General features: G+C 37.8%; 1 protein-coding gene, 1 long non-coding RNA gene and 1 other non-coding gene across 4 annotated transcripts in view; 1 reads left to right on the top strand and 2 right to left on the bottom strand.

Moving 5' to 3' along the window:
* The window catches only part of LOC143688732 (uncharacterized), a 32,593-nt gene extending 10,266 nt beyond the window's left edge, over nt 1-22,327 (top strand). Inside the window, exon 3 of the long non-coding RNA XR_013178260.1 lies at nt 22,175-22,327. This is a non-coding gene — a long non-coding RNA (uncharacterized LOC143688732). The remainder of the gene's footprint in view (nt 1-22,174) is intronic.
* Nucleotides 1-22,559, bottom strand: part of KCNB2 (potassium voltage-gated channel subfamily B member 2) — a 416,859-nt gene that overhangs the window by 261,820 nt on the left and 132,480 nt on the right. The window lies entirely within an intron of this gene.
* LOC143689219 (U6 spliceosomal RNA) lies at nt 2,128-2,237 on the bottom strand. Its single transcript, XR_013178678.1, has one exon. It is a non-coding gene; the product is annotated as a U6 spliceosomal RNA (small nuclear RNA).

Raw genomic sequence — 22,559 nt, 5'->3', positions numbered from 1 at the left:
ATCTTTTAAATGTTTATGTATGCGTAGACATTAGCATCTTCTAGAATATTTTCATCAAGGTTTTCCATACACTTTTTTTTTAAATTGTTGCTATTTGGAAACTGCTGCTACATGATGGATTTATTTTTGGTGTTTAGCGTGATTGCTAAAACACAGGAATATGTAAATGGAACAAATCTACACAGCATCTAAATCCTGGTATTGCTGAATACTGAAGAGAGCTTACCTTAGAAGAGAGAAAAGGAAACAGAGATATATGTGAGTGATCAGATGTGGGCATGTCACGTATGCAAACTTTCCTATTTGACTTGAAAAGGCAGCCTCTTCCCAACCACCATATGCAAAGTAATGGGCTTTGCATGTCTGCAAGGGGATAGTTTAAGAACTGACCTTTGCAGAATAATCAAACAATTAAATTAGGTCTAAAGTACTTCCATATCTTTTAATAGTTCATAATTTAGTGATGATATACTTATCTTCTTATGAGAAGTACAAATAATATAAAAATATATACAATTTAACATTAATCTTTTAGTTTCTTTCCCAATGTACATTTATCATTTGAACCTCAAGATAAACATTTTATATTATGTACAGAAAAGTGGTCATTTTAAATGCAATTTTTCCTGTTGTTCAAGAAAATGAAAAACAGAATGTCAAACTGTAGACCACAGTAATGTTAAGGAGAAATCCAGATCTAGGATAATTTATTGGCATTTAGGTAAGCAGCAGAGTTGATATTCCTTATATGCAGGAAATGATGAAAACAAGGAAAACTTTTACTCTCGCCCTCTGTTGGTCCTCTTTTTCTCTCTACTTTCTCCTCCTCCTTGGAGAATTCCAGCTCAAATTGGGAGAGGGAGGTTTCCTCAGATAAGGCTAAAATGGTTAAATTTTAAGTCTTGCCAAGAATATTTCTGAAATACTGTGAACCGCCTATGTGACATTTCTGAGCTTCTGACAATCCCAGACAGAGTGAGTGACATTTTGTATAGTGAGTTTGTTGTTTTTTTTTTTTTAAAGGTAGAGCTTGCGCCCTTTCTTTGGATATGCAGGTTGACAGACAGTAGAATTTATGCTCCCTGTATGACACGGTCTCTCAACTGTGTCCAGAGAATGTGGCACAAGGGTACGGGAAGGACACAGACTCATACAACCAGGGGCATTTCAAGAAAAAACAGTAAGCGTCTAAGTGCCACCACAGTGCTTTTGTAAGAGGAAATAGAGCGATCAAAAAAGTGGTCTTCATTTTGTGCAGAGGACAGACAAAATTCAGGGGGCAAGAACAGTACTGTGGGAAGCATATTCTTCCTACCTCCTCACCTCGCCCATGTCTCATGTGTAAACACAGATACACAAACACACGCCATCCTCAGTGTCTGGCTAGAAGTGAAAATCAGCCAGCGAAAAATGGAAGTGAGGCGAAGTGAACCTAATTGTCTTTCTTGCTCAAAGCTGGCAAAGTAGCTAATAATGGGACCAAAGAGGGTGGTCAGATACATTTTATGGTAATGACAATATCCGACGTTATTCATTATCGAAAGCAAGGTACATAATTGCACCACTAGCAAAAAACAAACAAAAAACCAAAATCCTCTTGAGACTTGCATCACCATCGTTACTAAGTACTGCTATTTGACTTAGGGTTTCTCAAAGACCTAGCCTTGGTTCTCAGTTTAGGTTTTTTTTTAGGAAAAAGTAATTCCAAGTTAAGAATGACATCAATATTTTTTTAAATCCAGTGATAATCCCATACTTAGAACCCAAATCCCCAAATTAGGAAAAAAACACAGTAATATGGAATAAAATTGCAGCATTAAAAGAAAATTTGTGGGGCTATGTATGTGAGATGGGATGGCATGTAGGCATGGGAAGCACTCTGGTGGGTACAAGCCTAGAATTCAAGCTCAAAGTGTGTCTTTGTTCCAAAATGTAATTCTGGGATGCTGGAATAATGTTAGAAGACATTGTAGGCCACTGGGGCTTAAAAAAAAGTATACAGTACACAAAATACTATTTTTCACACACAATAACAAATTATAGTCTTAGGTGGGAAACAGGAGGACCTGCCCATTTCTCCCCCCGTGTTGGAATGAGCCAGTGTTTCTTTCTTCTTCCTTTTTTTTTTTTTAATATGAATGCTTCACAAATTTGCATGTCAGCCTTGTGCAGGGGTCATGCTAATCTTCTCTGTACTGCTCCAATTTTAGTATATGTGCTGCAGAAACTATCTGTACTTCCACCTGCCTTTCTAAGTCTTTGTAGAATGATACTTTTATAACATACAACAAAAATTAATTAATAGAAAAATAAATTTTAAAAAGCAAAGATATACAAAATATAAATCCCCAATTTTTATAGTTATAGTCAGGAGACACTGACTATAAATACTTACTTTCCATTTCTAAATATGTATCGCCTCACAGACTGTTGACAAAAAAACTCTCACTTCAAGTAACACGGGAAATAGCAAATTTTAGTTACTTCAGGTGGAAAAACTGAAATTACAGAAGGAAAAAGCTGATGATAGAAGTGAAACAGACCCGAGCATGTAGACAATAATATCATAGCAATATAAACTGCCATTGAAAGCTTCCTGATGAGAAAGAAAGATAGACGATAAAGACTGAGATGGTATAATCTAGGAATGCCTAGAGTGTATAATGATAGTGACTAAATGTACAAATTTTAAAAATGTTTTTGCATGAGGATGAACATAGGAATGTCATTACTGCAGGGTGTTGAAAAGAGATAGTAATTAATATTTTAAATTTTAACTTATGTGTGAGACTAAAGCAAAAAATGTTTATTTGGTACGAAATTTATATTTTGACTAGTGCATTTCCTAATAAAACTTACGTAGACAGCTTAATTGAACACCATAAGTACATGGAACTTTAAGCAGGGCATGAGATTTTGTTGGTTTGTCCAGAGTGATGCCCCGATAAATCCCAGAGTGATTTCAACAGTGAATAAATAAGTATTTGCAAAGTCCCCTTCAGGGAATGGTGAGAAAGGGGAAAAATTCAACTTCCCCAAATTGAATTCTTGATCTTCTCACAAGCAATGCGGACAACCAAAGCTATAGACTGAGTCAATCTTGGGATTTATTCATATGAAACTTAACTCCACAAAAGATAGGTCAAGCCTACTTAAAATTAGGCCTAGGAGTCACCCCCAACAGAAACTCTTCTGTTGTTCAGATGTGGCCTCTTTCTCCAGCCAACACAACAAGCAAACTAACTGCCCTCCCTCTGTCTATGTGGGACATGACTCCCAGGGGTGTGGACCTTCCTGGCAACGTGGGACAGAAATCCTACAATGAGCTGGGACTCAGCATCAAGGGATTGAGAAAACCTTCTCAACCAAAAGAGGGAAGAGTGAAATGAGACAAAATAAAGTGTCAATGGCTGAGAGATTCCAAACAGAGTCAAGAGGTTATCCTGGAGATTATTCTTACGCATTAAATAGATATCACCCTGTTAGTCAAGATGTAATGGAGAGGCTGGAGGGAACTGCCTGGAAATGCAGAGCTGTGTTCCAGTAGCCATGTTTTTTGAAGATGATTGTATAATGATATAGCTTTCACAGTGTGACTGTGTGATTGTGAAAACCTTGTGTCTGATGCTCCTTTTATCTATCTTATCAACAGAGGAGTAAAACAAATGGAATAAAAATAAATAATAAGGGAACAAATGTTAAAATAAATTTAGATTAAAATGCTAGTGATCAATGAAAGGAGGGGTAAGGGGTATGGTATGTACGAATTTTTTTCTTTTGTCTTTTTATTTCTTCTTCTGAATAGATGCAAATGGTCCAAGAAATGACCATGATGATGAATCTGCAACTATGTGATGATATTATGAGTTACTGATTATATATGTAGAATGGAATGATCATAATAAAAAAAATAAAATTAAAATTAAAAAAAAAAAGCTCCCTGATGATCAGCTTTGGAGAGTCAAGAAACTCCCAGGCTCTCCATGAGAATCACTGGGTTTGAGGAGTTGGAGGATATCAAATGACTAGTGAGCTGCTGTACTTGTAGCTGCAGTGTGTAATTAACCTGCAGCACCTAAAGAAATGGAATGTTATTGCAACAAACAGATTAGCTACTTATGCATGAATAAAAACTACCAGTTGCTTTCACCAGAATAATCATAAGGCTTACTGCTACTGGGATTTCAAGACGTACAAGTGATTATCAACTGGAAAGAGTTTCCCAATGTGTAGTAAAATGGCATTCGTTCAAATATGTTAAGGCTTTTCTTTTTACTGTAACTTTAGCATTGGCTGTTTCATTTTTTAATTTACAATAAAACATATATATATATATAAGCAATACATTTCTAAATACATTTTTTAAAGTAGTTATAGAACAGATTGGTATGATTACAGTTCCACAATTTTCCATTTTTTATTCTAGCTACTCCAAGACACTAGAGGCCAAAGGAAATATCAACATAATGATGCCACAGTCATACTCATTTTTAAAATCCTATCCTCTCTGTTATACTCCTCCTTTTCTTTTTTTGTGATAAATACCATTTATACAAAAAAGCAATAAATTTCAAAGTACATCGCAACAATGGGTTACAGAACAGATTTCAGAGTTTGGTATGGGTTACAATTCCATAAGTTTAGGTTTGTACTTCTAGCTGCTCTAAGGTACTAGAGACTAAAAAGGATATCAATATAATGATTCAGCAACCATACTCATTTGTTAAACCCTACTTTCTCTGTATAACTCCACCATCACCTTTCATCTTTCTCCCATTCTTCAGGGGTATTTGGGCTGTTCTTTAGGATTGGCAGGAATGGTTTTGGTTGGGGTTTGGCAAGTTATGATAGACAGCAATGTCTAACGGAAACTTGCATAAGAGTGACCTTCAGAGTAGCCTCTCCACTCTATTTGAACTCTCTCAGCCACTGATACCTTATTTGCTATACTTCTTCCCCCTCCCCCCTTTTGGTCAGGACAGCATTGTTGATACCATGGCGCCAGGGCCAGGCTCATCCCTGGGAGGCATCTCCCGCACCGTCAGAGAGACTTCCACCCCTAGATGTCATGTCCCACATAGGGGGAGGGCAATGGTTCCACTTGCAGAGTTGGGCTTAGAGACAGAGGCCATCGCTAGCATCAGCTGTTTTGTGAGAATCAGAGTCAATCGATCTTTGGTCTAATGTGATCAAATGCATTCTCCCAGTTTAAGACTTCATTTTTATCCGGTGAAGCATCAGTTGTTCAGGAAGGCATAGTGATGACTATTGCTTGAGTTCAATCAGAGCATTATGGGGAATGACAGGCACTGGAGAAGACAAAGCCTACTTTTTAAAGCGTCGAGTTATATAAATATTTAATTCAAAAGGGAAGCAGATTCAATGCCCCTTAGCCTGGGGGAGCCAAAATACTCCATCATGTCAAAATGGGCATCAAGCAGACTTGACACTCAGCTCCATCAATGCAGGAGAAGTTCAGGTCTGCTAGGTATCTTTCAAACAAAACAGGCATTTAAGATACCCTAAAGACTCCTACATATTCAGATGTTGTTACTTTCAGGGGAATGCAGCCAGAGACTTTTGCAAATGTGAAAGTCAACCATTCCTTCTCTGATTTTAAAATGTTAGGGAGTCTATGTGAGTCTTCTTTTACCCACTTATCTTTGAAAGACTCTGAAAAGACAGTTCCTACATGCTTCGTGGGTATCTGAATTAACGCAAGAAATAATTATAATGTCCTTTTCTTTCTTTAATTTAAAGAAGTCTAGTGACGCGTTTAACAACATAATGAAACAGAGCTGTTACATACAATTTTTTTTGTGGTAAACTGTTAAAGGGCCAATCAAAATCTGTCATCGGGCACCTATCAGAGATGAAGGTCCTACCCCAGGAGAATTTGATGGCTATCTTAAATAAAGTGAGAGTCCAGAGGGACTGACAGACAAACCCAGGATTACAGAAAGTGCCAAGTTTATGAGAGATGCATTTGTGTGTGGGACCACGTGAAAGGCAGACGGGCTTTCTGGGAAAAGAGGACACAGATTTTTGGCTTTATTCCCCTAAAGGAGGGATCCTCAACTGGACTACAGACACTGAGATTATAGCTAATTTAAGTGATGACAGTTGGTAATGACAGCAATTTGCTTCTCAGGAAAGAAGGAAACAATAATTATCAAATCATATGGTTGTTCTTATTGGCCAGCATTTTGACAAGTCCACTTTCATAGGAACAGAGATGTTCCACTCATGTCGATTTTTCTACGCAGAAATGATACTGAAAGCAAGTGACTTGAAATGAAATTCTTCTCATCTTTAAGAGCTCAGGAAAAACAGAAAATACAACAGGTGGGCGCCAGAAAAAAATTCTCTATATAGCATCTAAGGTGATTTAGCTCTAAAAATTGTTAACAAGTTGAACTTTTTCTTTTCCATGGCCACAGCAAGCTTTAATTCAGACTTGTTAATGGAATGAGAAGATAGTTTTATTTTGATGCTATGAATAAAAGTAGGTGGGTCCCAGTCTGATTACCAAATATAACATCAAGAAAGATTTAATAGGCAGCGATGCCAAACATAAGCCAGTTGCATGAGCAGAAGAATTATTTAAAACTTTCAGGGCTCATAATAGCCAAAAAGTAGAAACAACCCAAATGTCTATCAACTGCTGAATGTATAAACAAAATTCATACTATGGAATGCTATTCGGCAATAAAAAGGACATAGTACTGGCACATGTTAAAACATGGATAAAGCTCAAAAAGATTATGCTAACTGAAAAAACCCAGGCAAAAGATCATATACTATACAGTTCCATTTATATGAATGTCCAAAAAAGGCAAATATATTTAGACAATTATAATGGCTGCCTAGAGCTGATGGTAGGGATGGAAAGTTGACTGCAAATGGGCATGAGAGTTCCTTCTGGGTGATGGGCATGTTCTAAAATTAGAATATAGTGATCACTGCACAGCTCTGCAAACATTAAAAATAATTGACATGTACACTTGAAATAAGTGAATTTTATGTAAGTAAATTTTAACTTAATAAAGCAGTTAGAAATGTTAAATATTAAAGTACAAGAATCAGTTCATGCCTGAAGATAGAATAAAGTTTGATTTACTGTTTGCACATCTGTCCATGTCCACTAGAATGATGAGGTTTGGAGAAAGACTAATGTCTAAATCACTTTCTCCCCCTAGTGCCAAGCACAGTTGCTTGTCAAACAATAGTTGTTCAATACCTATTTATTGATGAGCAGTTACATAAATGAAATAATTTTTTAGAGTACAATCCATCTATACCAATATCTACATTTATATCAATCTCTATTTTCCTCCCTCCCTCCTTCCCTCCCTTTCTTCATTCCTTGCTCAAAATGTCGAGATTATTTCTAAACCTAGTGTACCACAAATTAAAGAATGAATAAATTAAAATGGTCGCTTTCTTTTTCCCTATTGTAATTCTACTAAGTCATTCATTCATTCATTCAATATTTATACAATTATTCACTAAGCATTTTGCTAGGCACTGAAATCCCAAGTAAAATGAGTATCCTGGTCTCTGTCCTCAGGAAGCTGACAGTGTAGAGCAGGAGGCAGACAGACAAGAAAGACTTACAGCACAACCTGACGAACACTACGATGAAGGCACACACAGGGTACTTGGGGTGGGAGGGGAGGAGCAGGTGAGTTTTCAACCACACCAACCCAAAAAGGCTAAGTAAGAATTAGCTCGATGATGAGTCAAGGAAGACAACATTCCAGCTGAAAGCACAGCACAGGGCTATGCAAAACCATGACGTACTTGGGGAAGTGAATAGGTTTTGGGAGGTGAGAGCGATGCGAGCACCTGTAGGATCAAAAGGAAATAAGGCTGAACGGTAGGCCGAATGATGAGAAAGGGCTGGCCAAGCTAAGCTAAGGACCTCAAAGAGTCCTGGATTTTAATGTGAAAGTCATTCCACGAAGGACATAGCTGGTGAATCACACTCATTCTGGTGTCTTTGAACAGTCATTTCTCTATCAGTGTGGAAGACAGTAAGGACAAAACTTAAAATAGGAGCAGCAAAAAGCCATGCTTTTGTTCATCTCTCAGGGCCATGCCTCAAAGACTTCTGGAATGTGATCCCATTTCCCATCTTCTTTGGGCCTCTGGTCTTTCCATACTTCCTCTCACAGACTCTGGCCTGCCCTGGCCTCTGTGGTCAAGCTTCTCCTGCAGTTTTCCGGAATCCCTGTCTCACCCTTGAGTAGACAAGCCCAGGTCCCCCCAGACAGCTGCTCATAGGGACCCCAGGGCAGTCCAGCTCTGGGTCTCTGTGACACAGGATATGGAAGAGTCAGACTCCTTGTTTTAAAAGGCATTCAAGTACACAGCCACACACCAATGTCTCCATTTCCAAGGTTGTTACATCTTTCTAGAAAATGATATTGTAGAATCATCACTGCTGAAGGTCAAAAGGAAACTATGGAAACAAAATTCAGTATGAAAGAACCCATTCGCTCTTTAACTACCTGGAACGATATAGTTTTGTGACCGTAGGCTTAACAATACTTAGAATATGGTCTGTTTTGCATTCTTATTGCTGTGGCTTTATTGTTTAAGAGTTCCATAGGTGCACTTCTTCCCCCACAGAGAAAATCATATGTGCCCCAAGGCAGCCCACTTGCTGGAAACGACAAAGAATAAATCTCCTTGGACAGCTTTCTCATTGCTCACTGGGGGAGAAGGATGACAGGTCAAGTTTGAAAACAGACTCAATATAATATATGCATAAAATAAAATTATGTTTTAATGAGGAGAATTTCCTATTATTGTCACAGAAGCTGTCTAAAATTTCCACTGGTTGATGACAATGCAGCAGAGAGGAAAAACTGTCACTCCACGAATACATTTCCAGAAAATGCTCACAAAGTCGTGAGAAAATACCATAAAAAATACTTGTATTGATTAAACAATTTTTTAAAAACCACTTCGTTTTTAGGAACAGCTATTCCTTTATGTTGCTATCAGGAACCACTGACATCCAAGAGCGAGTTGAATCATATTCATTCATTTCATAGGTTTACGAAGATACCATCACTTTCCCGGCAGCGAGGGAGAAGGCCTTTTATTATCCTCAATAGCATTCCCAAGTGAATTCACACATAGCTTCCCAGGTAATTGATGCTACAAGGTGAGCGCTCATGTGAATCCGATTTCTCAAGGGAATTCTATGGGATTCTCAGAGCATCTCATCCTTGTCATTCTATGCCATCGATGTATACCATTGGATTGGAGAGTAAAATGATTTTTAGGTGGCTATTTTAGACACACATTTAATTCTAAGTATTGATCTAGCTAAAAACAAAATGGGTTTAATCTCTGAGTTCTGTGCCTCAGGAATTCTGTTTCTAAACAAAATCACCCAGGATATGTAATTCTACCATGGGGTGAACAATCATACGACAGGCTTAGAAAACTATCTGATCACCCAGTGACAAGGAACAGTTTCTCAGAGGTCACTATGGAATACTCAGTGATGTACTGTTGGAGGTTAAACTTGTTTTTCAGCCGCCTACCAGGCTGGCAAGAAAGTTTATTGACTGCTTTTTTTTTTTTTTTTGATCCCAACGTACTGCCCCATAGCTTTGCTTTTCATTCTATTTCAAGTTTCTTAGATAAGAAATCCCCCAAAAAAGAACAATCAACTGCTACTTCGGCAAAGCCCTAGCAGAATTTATAAGACTAATAGAATATTTGTAAGAGAGGCTACACTACAACAGGCTCCCACTGCCAACTCCATTTGGGGCATAGAGCATTTCACCACACCAAAGGTCAAAGACCTTGGCAAAGCAGTAAGTCAAGAAACATTGCATTTCAAAGGGGAAAAATATAACCTGTTTCAAAAACAGGATTGATGTCTCTCCAAAAACAGGATATGAGACTCTCCATCTCATATGCTGCACTTCAGGTATCTAGAACTTCTGTACCGAGGTGCCATGTGCTTTCTAGCATCTGGGCCTTCCCTTACTCTCCTTTCTGGTACCTTCTCTTTCTGATGCTGATTCACCTTGGCCAGTCATCTTCAGGTGTCAGCTCAAATAGTTCTTTTCCTGGGTTGCCCTTCTTTAACCTCTAGATTTACTTAGCCTCTTGCTGCCTACTCCTATGGTTCCATGGACTTCTAATATCAGAGCCTCTACCACGTCCTCATTTTTAACCCTGTGCATCTATTTGTCTTTCCCTCTCGATTGCAAGGTGACAGGACAGGAGCCATGTTGGTCCAATTCAACATGGTACCTTCAATTTCTACAACAAACCATGGAAAATGGCACGCATCCAATAAATATGTGTTAATGAATTTAATTAAACACTGCCCCAATCTTTAGGAACATACATTTCATACAGAACGTTCATAGAACAAGGAAGGAAAAATTTTGAGATATCAGATAAACCATAAAAAATGGGGTGCTGATTGTAGAAGTGAAGTTTTCCCAATCCAGAGACATTCTTTTCAGAAATATAAACAGATCAATATAGCCAGCCACATCTGGCTTTACATCAGAAGTTTTTTGCTGATTTGAAAAGCAGGAGTATTATGTACTAAGTCTAACATATGTGTTTCAGAATAGCAACAGGGTCCTGTTGTAACTTAGAGAAGTATTTTTTGCCTTTCTTGACCTTAGTGAAAATATAATTTATTTTTCATTCATTGGAAACCTCCTAAATTTTTTTGACATACATTATTTAAAAGATGAAAGATTAATAGTACAAACAAATATAAATGACTGTGTTTATTCATAGGGTAGGAACATAATAAGGTTGACATTTAACTATGTTGGGTGGGTGTCATAAAATAAACTTGAATACATTTGGGTGAATATCTCAGCGTACACCCCTCATAAATGTACTAATGACTTTCTGATACTCACACTCAATGAAATTCTGCCGCTCAGTTCTTCACAAATTCTAAGGCGTCAAGCAATGGTTTGCTTCAGTTTTTGGTCATTGACCAAATATTCAATTTTAATCTCATATATTCAAGAGTTCCCTACGGTACCAGAATGTACTATACTAGCTAGCAAACATTTTTTTTTTCAGCTAATCCTTTTCAGAGAAGAAAGGTTTCTTTGAACCTCTACAGGTCTATCAAATCTATCTAAAGTTTGAGGGTAAATAAGGGCTAGGTCAGTAGTGAAGGCTTTCCTTGCATTCTAACTTTGCCTCTCTTACCCCTTTCCACTCTCATCCTGGGCAATTTTGCATCAAAGGCTTTAACTATAGTGCCAGTTTGAAAATATTATGTACCCAAAAAAGCCATGTTTTACCCTTGACCCAATCTTGCAGGAGCAGCCATTTCTTTTCATCCTCATCCAACACCGCAGGTTGGAAACTTTTGATTAGATCATCTCCATAGAGATGTGACACACCCAATTGTGTTATTAACTTTTGATTAGAAGGAGCTGTGATTCCACCCATTCCAGGTGGGTCTTGATTAGTTTACTGGAGTCTTTACAAGGGGAAACATTTTGGAGAAACTTCAGAAACAACAGAGCTGACAGAAACTTCACAGCAGAGCTGACACAGATGCCTACATTCGGAGAGCAGAGATACAAATGTCCGAGGATGCGTGGAGCCCAGCAGATATTGCCATGAGATGCAAAGCAAGCCAGAACCTGGAAAGAGCCAAGGGAGGCCAAGAGATGAAAGCCAGCCCTGGAGAAGCAAATTGAGGAACCCCCACAGGAGCAAAGGCTTAAGGCAATAGAGCCCAGGAGCAAGGGACTAGAAGATGCCAGCCTCATGACTGCCCAGCTGACAAAGGTGTTTTAGACCCATCGGCCTTCCTTGAATTAAGGTATCTTTTCCTAGATGCCTTAGTATGGACATTTTTTATAGGCTTGGTACTGTAAACTTGTACTTTATTAAATTCCCTTTCTAAAAGCTGTTCCATTTCTAGTATACTGCATTCCAGCAGTTTACAAACTAAAAGAACTACCATCTATATTGACTGATGACAGCCTAATTCCCAGTCCTGACCTGTCTGCCAATCTTTAAATCCTTATATGCCACTGCCTCCTGGGCTAGCATCACCTGGATGTCCCAGGACAACAATAAAGTCAACATGTCAAAAGCAGTGGAACACTTATTTTGAATTTCCTATCTTAGTGACTGAGTCTCATGGTCAGTCGATCACCAAAATCCTTCACATTTGAAGTATCTCTAGAATCTGTCCCCTTACTTCTGCACCAAGGCTGCTTGTAGGGCAGCACTTGTCACTTCTCCTCCTGGTGTCCTTACTCCTAGTCTCACTTTCTAATCTACTCACTGCCTCACCAGCAGGGCCATTTTCTAATATATATATACATATTTTTACATCAATATCCTTCAAACCTTTACCCATACTCACAGGTTCAATCACAAATTCATGGATACCATACATATAAAGACCTTCATGATTTGATCCCTTTCCAACCTCATCTTCTGCTATATTCTAATCTGAGAATTTCCTCCTCTTTCTAGAGCTTCGCCTGTGGTCCCCAGCACCTTGTCCACACCTCTAAAAAAGTATATTTCAAAATGAATGAAATACAGGCACCCTCCATTGGCACTTTCTGTAGCAGGCATATATGCTCTTTTTGCCTAAAAACTTAATTCTTCTTTTGATCCTTTAATTTTTTTTTTCTATGAGAAAAAGTTATGAAGTTGCTTGCCATCAAAAACAAAACAAGGAAAAAAACCTGCAAAGCTCTTGGGAAAAAATGGATTTCATTGTTTTAGTCTGTGTACACTGGTCTGACAGAGTACCTTGAAAGCAATAAACATTACTGAATGAGTGAACGAATAAATGAAAGAACGCTTGCATGCATGAATAAACAAAACCTTAAGGGAGAAAAGTGTCAGCAGCAGTGGAAAGAGCTTAGTGACCATGTCAGCATCGTTCAGTGTCTATAGCAGGGTATTTGAGCTACTGGTGTTTCTTTACATCCCTAATGTTTACTTCATATTTCCTGATATTACAAAGGAAAGGATGTAAGAGCTTTTTCATTATACCAGAATAAATATTATCCACAAGGATACATTTGGTCACTTCAACAGTACCAAACCATACTAATTCTCTTGATTCTCTCTTCGCTTAGTATTACCATGAATACTCAATAAATATGAAACAATCATTTTTTTCTAGTATTCTGAAGCAGTCTTATCCCAATGATGGTATGTTATCACATTTTCCTAGATGATAATTAGAACTAAACTTTAGTGCCAAATCTAATTACTTGGAAACTGTGCTGAGAGAGATTCTGAGGCTGAGTCAGTAACAGTAAGAAAGAGAACTACAATTAAATATGGTTTCCGGAGTTTTCTAGAATTGACTTTAGAGCTTACAGAAATTCCTGTGTGAACACATGATATGAATATTACAATTAGCAACCCTTTTATTACACCAGTCATCAGTTCCCAGATTCCAGAGAACAGTAAAATCATTACACAATTTACAAAAGTGTAACACATTGTATTGCTTTGATCTATAACCACCTAATAAATTGTCTTGAGCTTTGAACAAGACCATACCAGGGATGGTAAGTGGGGCAGCCACATCCCTGGAGATAGTTACCATGGCCTGAATCCAACAGAATATATATAAAAGACTAAGTCTTAGCTATTCCCCCCAAAGGAATTATGTTTCAAATTAATATGAACTCATCATTACAGGAAAACTAAACATATAGAATATGTCTAGATACTAGGAAAATTGAAAACCTTTTTGTTATACCCTGCAAAGATAAATATCTTGGCTGACTGATGAAAACTAAAGATTTAAAATATAATTCTTAACCCCTAGAATCAGATAGCCTCAAAAAACACTAATTTATAATTAAATGTTTTTGTAAAGATGGCAGTGATGGTAGTTCAATACTGTAAAGGTAATTAATGACACTAAATTGCACACTCAAAAATGGTTAAAATGGAAAATTTTTATATTATGTATATGATACCACAATGAATTTTTCTTTTCAAAGCACTAATTAAAAAATCGGGTGACCTTAAATCACTATATTCACATCTCAGTTTTCTCTTCAGTTAAAAGGTTAACCATCCTTGTGGAACAGTGACACTGTTTTCTACTACATGAATTTTGTGCAACCCTGCTGGTACATTAGGAGAAGATGCTACCCAAAACATACTCAATTTCTGCAGACAGATACCTGCAATCTGAGAAAGCCTGCATTCTCAGCAAGCTGCTCCTCTGACTTTTCAAGGTCCTTTGTGACAGGCTGAGAATGAATTGAATGGCAACAGGATAATGGAGGGTGCAAATGAATGAGCTGAAGGGTGGGGGCTCAGCCACAGGGGTCAAGACAGGCTTCCAAGACACACAGACAATGCAGCCTGCCCAGTACAGAACTGCTGGAGACCTTTGGAAAGCAACAACCAAACATCAATCAAGAGAGGGCCTCATCCACAGAAGAAGCAGGCCTAAGAGCTATAACCTGGAGCTAAAAATCAGAGGCACAAACATTGTTCTTAGCAAGGAGGCAGAGCTACAAGAGACCAAAGATCTGCCTATCTAACCACTGTGTGAAGGAGCCATTGCACTTGACATTTTTCATGAAGCCTGTGACAACAGAGAGGGTCCAATGGCTCCCAGAAAACTCAATCTTACTGATCTTCACTTTCACTTTCACTTGGGAACAGGATGTCAGGGTAGCAAACCTTTCCATATGCCCATCAGTCCCTTCACACAGGGATGCAGCACTTTATATGAACAGAAAACTATCACTTAAAGGCTATATGTTCCTGTCCTGAAAGCTCTGCTTGTTGCCTGGTTCATTCCTGCAGAAAGGACACTTGCTCCACAATCAAAGGCAGCATTCTTTACCGTGAAAGGTAGTTATACTTAGGAGGCCTGGAGTCCATGCCGGGACTTTCTCCCAACATCTACTGCCACAGAACACCAGCTCTGGGATGTAGGTTACCCTGGTACTATTAACCCATATTCATATAACTAATCTAAAAGAGAGAGACAAAACTTTTCTTTGCTTTTTTTTTTCTTTCTTCTTTTGGTTAAGTTCTGGCACCTACCCAACAGCAATAAAGTGAACAAGTAAGGAGCCAGGTATGAAAAGCAGCAAAAAGTCATTCCAAGAGCAAGTAAGAGGGCCCTGGTGACAGGGGTCATCCTGAGTCTTCAACCGTGTAACTCTATGACCTTGAGCATAAATGGGCTGAATCAGACGATTCCCATCCCACCGAAAATTCAGAAAATCGATAATTATTTTTCCTTTAAAACAGCCACATGTGAACAGACTTGTTGGTTCATTCCTCCCTGGCTTGACTGAGGTCATGGCTCTCATTTGTAAGCTCCTTCTCTACGGTTTTTCTAGCAGTTCAGTCCCTGGTCCATTCAGGGCTCAGTAAATCCCTAAATGAATTAGAGTTGAAATGGTATTACAGTGCTCTAGAAACCTAGGTAATTAAAATCTTATTAGGCATTCCAGCATTATTAAATGACGTTCTGTGCTGGGATGGGTGACACTGTAGTGAAACTTGGGTATAACATTAGCTTTCAGCATGTTAGGTGCATTATTGATCTTGGCTTAATAGAACAGGATGAATAAAACAAGACCCATTACACAGTGATGCATCATTCCATTAGTGATGGGGTTTGGATCAGACAGGAAGTTATCAGCTGCCAAAAGCAGCCATATGATCAGAGAGCAGTCCTCATAGGCAGTTAGGTTGGTTCAATAGCTGTCAGAGTCGTGTCTAACGAGGATGGTCATTTCTGCTGTTCTCCAGAGATGGTGAAGTAAGACTCATATCAGGGCCTTGCACTGAAGTCAGGTTTCAGGGACTGTGTGAAGCCACAGGATAAACGTGGTTCATCCTCTATTTAATTTTGAGGATTTGGGGGGAAAGAAGTAAATTGAAACTATTTCATAATATTTTTATATCCAGACACAAAAACTCCAGACGTATTATGGAAAAGAATGGAAAACTCCATTAATTGTTATAACAAAACATGAATTACTTTTGAATTTGCTGTTGATGGCTTTGGTTTACACAGCCAGCCCCTTGAGAGTGCATGGTGCTCTCCTCTGGTATTACTAGCAGTTCAGTGCAAAAGCTTGAGAAATGCTGACACAATTTGTCAAGCGCTGTGGACCACTACTCACTGAAATGTAGTTATCATATACTGAAAGATCCTTGCCACACATGAAAATCATGTCCGATCTAAAACTATAAAAAGAAAAGCAGGGTATACTTGCCTTATGTGAGCCTATGTGCAAATAACGTTTCCCTATTATTTCTTAAGACACTGGATGTTTCTTTTACTGCATTAGCATACTTAACTGAAGTATCACAATGTACCCTGGACTTAGCTATCATGTTTTGGAAGATGAGCAATCTAAATCCCTTTAAAATAAACTTCCTATAGAATAAAGTTGTAGCAGAATCATTCTGGGTCAGAATGATTTAGACCTAAAGTTTAGACCTAAAACTTTAAGGTCTAAAAAACAACTGTGCATTACCTCATGCAAGACTATTAACATGTGTCTCATGAATACCTTCACCAGCAGATTTCATCTCAGGAAACCACTTTCTTTGCTCATGCATAAGAAGCAACTCCTTATCTGTTCAAGCTTTATCATGAGATTGCAGCAATCCAGGCATACCTTCAGGCTCTACTTCTAATTCTAATTCTCTTACTAGTTCTACCACATCTGCAGGTACTTTCTTCACTGAAATCTTGAATGGCTCAAAGTCATCCATGAGGGTTGGAATCAACTTCTTCCAAATTCCTGATCATGTTGCTATTTTACCTCCTCCTATGAATCACAAATGTTCTTAATGGCATCTAGAATGGTGAATCCTTTCCAGAAGGTTTTCAATTTACTTTGCCTGGATCCGTCAGTGGAATCACTATCTGTGGCAGCTATAGCCTTAAGAAAATAAGACTTGAAAGTCAAAATACCTTCTTTATCTATGGGATGCAGAATGGATGTTGTGTTAACAGATATAAAGCAATATTCATCTTATTGTACATTTCCATGGGAGCTCTTAGGTGACCAGGTCTATTGTCAATGAGCAGTGATATTTTGAAAGAAATCTTTTTTTTCTGAGCAGTATGTCTCATCAGTGGGCTTAAAATATTTAGTCAACCATGTTATAAACAGATGTGCCGTCACACAGGCACTTTAGTCCATTTAAACGCAGAGTAGGTTTAGCATAATTCTTAAGAGCCCTAGCATTTTCAAAATGACACATGAGCACTGGCTCCAATTTAAATTCACCAACTGTATTAGCCCCTAACAAGAGAGTCAGCCTATCCTTTGAAGCTTTGAAACCAGGTATTGACTTTTCCTATCTAGCTAGGCATCTTCTTCCAATATAGGGCTGTTTAATCTATGTTGAAAATCTGCCATTTAATTTAAATACCTTCATCAATTATCTTAGCTAGATCTTCTGTTTAACTTGCTGCAGAGTCTACACAGCACTTGCTGCTTCACTTGTACTTTTATGTTATGGAGATGGCTTCTTTCCCTAAACCTCCTGAACCAACCTCTGCAAGCTTAAAACTTTCCTTCTGCAGTTTCCTCATCTCTTTCATCCTTCATAGCTTTATTGAGATATAATTAAAATATCCATATTTAAGGACAGCAAAGAAAACTCAGAAAAAGTGACCACTGAGTTAGGAGGAGAACAAAGAGAGAAAGCTATCCTGTGAGTCAAGTGAATGCTGTTGGTGGCTGGAGTGAAGTAAGTACTGAACTATGTAGCAGTGTGGAGATCAGGAAAAGCTTTGGTGAAAGCATGATTGGAGCTAGTGTCAAAAAGAGGAGAATAACAGAGACAAGGAGTACTGGCAATTTCTTTAAGGAATTTGCTGTCAAAGGGCATAGAGAAATAGGAACCTAACTGAAGGGAGCTAACAGCATGATAAGAATGGTCCATATAGAGGGGATGTTTCATAATCCTGGGGAAAGGAATGATAATGGCTCATGTTGAGAGTTTGGGACCTGATGCAAAGCAGACGAGCTGATGTTTATAACAGGGAAGAAGACAGAGAATGTATATGGATTCAGATGTATGGGTTTAGCTGTGGCCATGGGAGTTTGGGAAAGTTCTCTTCCATTGCTTCTATTTTCTCAGGGAAATAAAAGGCAATCTCACCAGCAACAGCAAAATCATCAGATCATCCTCTGCTTGCCCAACTAACTTAACCTTCTGCTGAATTCTGGCCAACAAAATTACAATTGAATCCTACTATATTTAAATTAGGAATTCAATGGACAAAAATTCTGTCTACTTCAGCAAAGCTCTAACAATATTAAATGATTTAAATTAGTTTATAAGGAAAACTTAATGTAAGGCCAAGTTTTAGTTTTCTATGCTGAGATCACTACAAATGAGTCCTTCTCCCTCATAAATATTATAAAAAGCACTTTCTTATTCATTCATCCAACATTTAAGTGTGTCTATGGTCAAGTACTATGATAGAGAATGGAGATACAAGTCCAAACATCCTAAGGAATTATGGTATAGTAGGAATATGAAAAAGTTCTTAATAGCATCTAGAACAATAGGTGGATTGATGTGTAAACTTCAGATAATGGGAGCGGGAGATAATAAGAGCAAGAATATAGGAACCGGGAGAGGAAATCAGTAACAGAAACCCACTTGAGGCTAGGAGAAAGGTGTTGGAACTTTCATGATGCTGTGGAAGAGAAATATTACATGTGGATTTTAATAACTGCAGAAGTACAACAATTTTATTATCCATGGGAAATGAGGTGAATGCATATTGCTCACTGACCTCAATTACCTTAAATTTAAATGAACTGTTTTTCCAAGTTCTTCATGTTTAGCAATTACTGTACATGATTTTGCAATGAAGACCAAGGCAAAAGAAATGTCATTTCCTCACAATTCACATCTCTAAAGAATTTTCATGTGTCTGTGAAGACAAAGTTGGGAGAGAGGAGATAGAAGATTTGAACAAAAACAATGCAACCAGTTTGGAATGTTTATTATTGTTTTATTGAAAATATCCCTGAGTTTAAATGAATGTTTCCAAAGTTACACTTTTCCAAGTCTTAATTTTTCTCCAAAGCACTCACATAATTGCTACTCTACTTTTGTCTATTTGAGTGTATAACAAGGTACCAGGGAGCTTTGATATTAGATAGAATGATCTCATTCCATAAATAAAAATTAGAGTGCAGATGACCTTATTTCTGCACAAGTCTCCCATTAATGTCAGTGAAAATGGTGGGAGAGGACCAGGGGTGGTCTGCAACCACTGAGAACTCTCAACAGGAAAATGGAAAAAATCTATTATGTTGTCAGTTAGTCCTTACCCTGGGGACTGGCATAGAATAATTTCTTACTGCATATTTTGTACAGTTTTCCTCAATATTGCTTTGAAACGAATTGAGCAAAGACTACTACCCATTGCTTCCATCAGGAAACTCATAAATGTAAAAGCTTTGATTAAAAAAAAATTCTGGGCAAAGACATTTAAACACTTTTTTTCCCCAAAAACCTAGATGTACTATCTCGCCTTTGATAAAAGCAATCCTCTTTTCCTTCATACCGTACTATTCTAATATGTTTTGATCAGAATTATAGCCCATTAGTCATTTCTACATTTAGTTGAATGTAAGCAGTAGGAATGGCTAAAAGAACAAATAGAAGTCATTCCCTCCAGCAAAGTGAAATCAAAGCAGTAACTTTCTGGTTATGTATTAGGAACGTGCTTCTTTCCTCATATCCACACAGTACTGTTTACTTTTACGCAAGAAAACATGCTTGTTCTGCAGCAGCGATAAATGAACTTTTCTACCAATTCTTTTAACTATTAAATCTCCCTCTTATGCCAGTGTGCTGAAGTACAGTCTCATAGTTACATCTTTATAGTTTTCAGCCTACAACTGTCCTGCTCTAGGAGTCAGAAGTTAGGATTTTCTCTTTCCATTCAAAGCATGTATTAAATATTTGAAATATGTCAAATGCTAGGGATACCAAAAAAATAAAGGGCCTATTTTCTAACATCAGTGATTTTAAGCAAATAACTATATGTTTTCGTTATTAATAAAGGGAAATTGCAATGTTTACTATGATGATACTCGTAAAGCACTTTTTAATTTATATTGAATATTGGCTTTGGTAAGCCAAACATGTTGATAAATGAAAAGTATTGTCAGTAAAAGTGTAATTACTGTGTACTGCCTCCTCAAGAGCCCAAAGTTGCATATCAGAAATAGCAACATTCAAAATGTCACTATACTCTTCCCAAACCTAAGGGGACTGTGATACATCCTTGATCTTTGATAAAATCTACAACTTAAAATACTGTTAACATAAGTGGTGTTTAGCAATCCAAATGAAAGAAACTCAGAAGACTTAGTGAAAAAAGGAACTGACACTTTTGAACTCCAAGATCTTTACTTCTTTAAAACAAGCTTTCTAGGTAGATATTATCATCACCACTTACAAAAGAAAAACTAAGGGTAAAAAGGGTAGTTAACTTGCCCCATTGTCATAAGAGATGAGCTTGGAATTCAGATTCATATGTTTATACCCTGAAAGCCCTGACACCAGCTCCTGCTGGCTCTGCCAGGAGAAGGTAGCTAGGCCAGAGGTGGAAGGAAAACACCCCAGGATGAGCATGAAATGTATCTGATGAAACATAAGCTACTAATTCTTTTTTCAATTGCAATGTATTCAATCCCAGCTTGTATGATATGAGTTGTAGGAAAATGATGTATCATTTAATGGGTCACTTGAGATTCCCACTGTAAGCCGGAGAGTTGTAATTGAGATTGAGAGATGCACTCTTAAAGTGTCAGTGAATTTGAGACAAAAACCTTTTCTATTGACCAATAAACAGAAGACTATAGTGACCCTGGAAACCGTTGCTACTAAATAAAAAAGAGGCCTTTTGTTAAACTCAAGAGACAATATAAACTGATCTTTTACTAGAGATAGCACCAGTGACTAGTAATAGGAGCAGCTATGACAAATAACACAACTATCTTAATTTACCGCAATTTCCTAAAATCTTATGATGCCCCTTGAATTGTCTCTCTAAAGGCAACGTGCTATTGTCAAATTTTATTAAACCATACATTCAGTATGCATTAGCACATTGATAATTGCAGGCGTGGAGAAATAGCCCATGTTAATTTGCTAGAACTATGGTGGAAATGTCCATGCTAATGAGAGAGTTGAGCATTACCTCTATTATGATTTCAAATAGAGAAATTCCATAGACTCGGAAACCGTCCTTGGTATTTTTAAATTTCACCTAAAAACAATAATTTATGCAACAAAACCATTTCCCAGAATATCTCTGATTATCCAATAAACATTGGACCCAATCATCCTTAGATATATAAACAAACAAAGTCATTGCACTTGAATGTTATCACTTCCTTGTTAGAGGATGGATGGGACTGAAGATTGCCTAACATCTATTTAGCCATGAACCTACAGGATTCAACTAATGCTGGGTAGCTCCACTGATGTTGGCTGGGCTTGCTCACACATCTACATGTCAGCTGGCTGTTGGCTGATCCAGGACAGTCACAACTCAAAAGCTATAGGAGACTTGGCCATGTGTTTCACACAGCTCATCTTCAGTAGGCTAGTTTAGGTATGTTCCCAGGGTCGTGGCAATGAAGTAAGAGAGGAAGTAGAAACAGGAAATGTGCTTTTAAGTCTTTGCCTATATTATAACTGCTCAGCTCTAACATTACCCTGGCCAAACTACACCACACAGCCAAACTCACCTTTTGAAGGGAAGAGCTACAAAGGCACATTATAAAGGACATAGATAGAGAGAGGAGTGAGGAACGGAGCCCCTATTGCTAATTATCCACCACACTCATGTTTTTGGGCTGTGATCGAATTTTTCCATCTACAGTTTCTCGGACAGGACACTTCTCTTTGGCCCAATCACAACTCTTAAACAAGCATCTTGCTAATCTGTAAATATTCCATTTGTCCTCAAAACTCTTCACAGTGTCTCACCCAAGTATATGCTGGGCAAATGAATTAATGAAATAATGGATTAAATTTTTTGCAGGCTGTATTGCTCAATGTGGTAACAATTTACAACAGCATTAAGTAACATAAGAAGCATGCTCTTTTGTGATCTGCCTCATCCATATATATTTTTTTTCAGGTTGAAATGGCTGTCCCTAATTTATCCAACAAATGTGAAATTGCACCTTTTTGCGTAAAGCACCATGGAAGAACTTAGGAATGTGAGTGATACTATCTCTAGTGAAAAAGCAGAGGGATAGTGAAAAATCAATCTGTACTCTTGTTTAGAATTCTGTAGGATGTACAAAATATTTCCCAAACAAGAATGATCTGTAAGGTTTCATTTAGTCTGAAATTCCATAATCTTATTATTTTTTTTATTTTTTATTTTTACATGGGCAGGCACCAGGAATCGAACCCGGGTCCTCTGGCATGGCAGGCATACATTCTTGCCTGCTGAGCCACCGTGGCCCGCCCAATCTTATTATCTTAAGTACAAAATAATAAAAGGCAGAATATGAATA

Source organism: Tamandua tetradactyla, chromosome 6 (genome assembly GCF_023851605.1).
Source record: "Tamandua tetradactyla isolate mTamTet1 chromosome 6, mTamTet1.pri, whole genome shotgun sequence".
NCBI lineage: Eukaryota > Metazoa > Chordata > Mammalia > Pilosa > Myrmecophagidae > Tamandua > Tamandua tetradactyla.
This window is presented reverse-complemented; position numbering and strand designations above follow the sequence as displayed.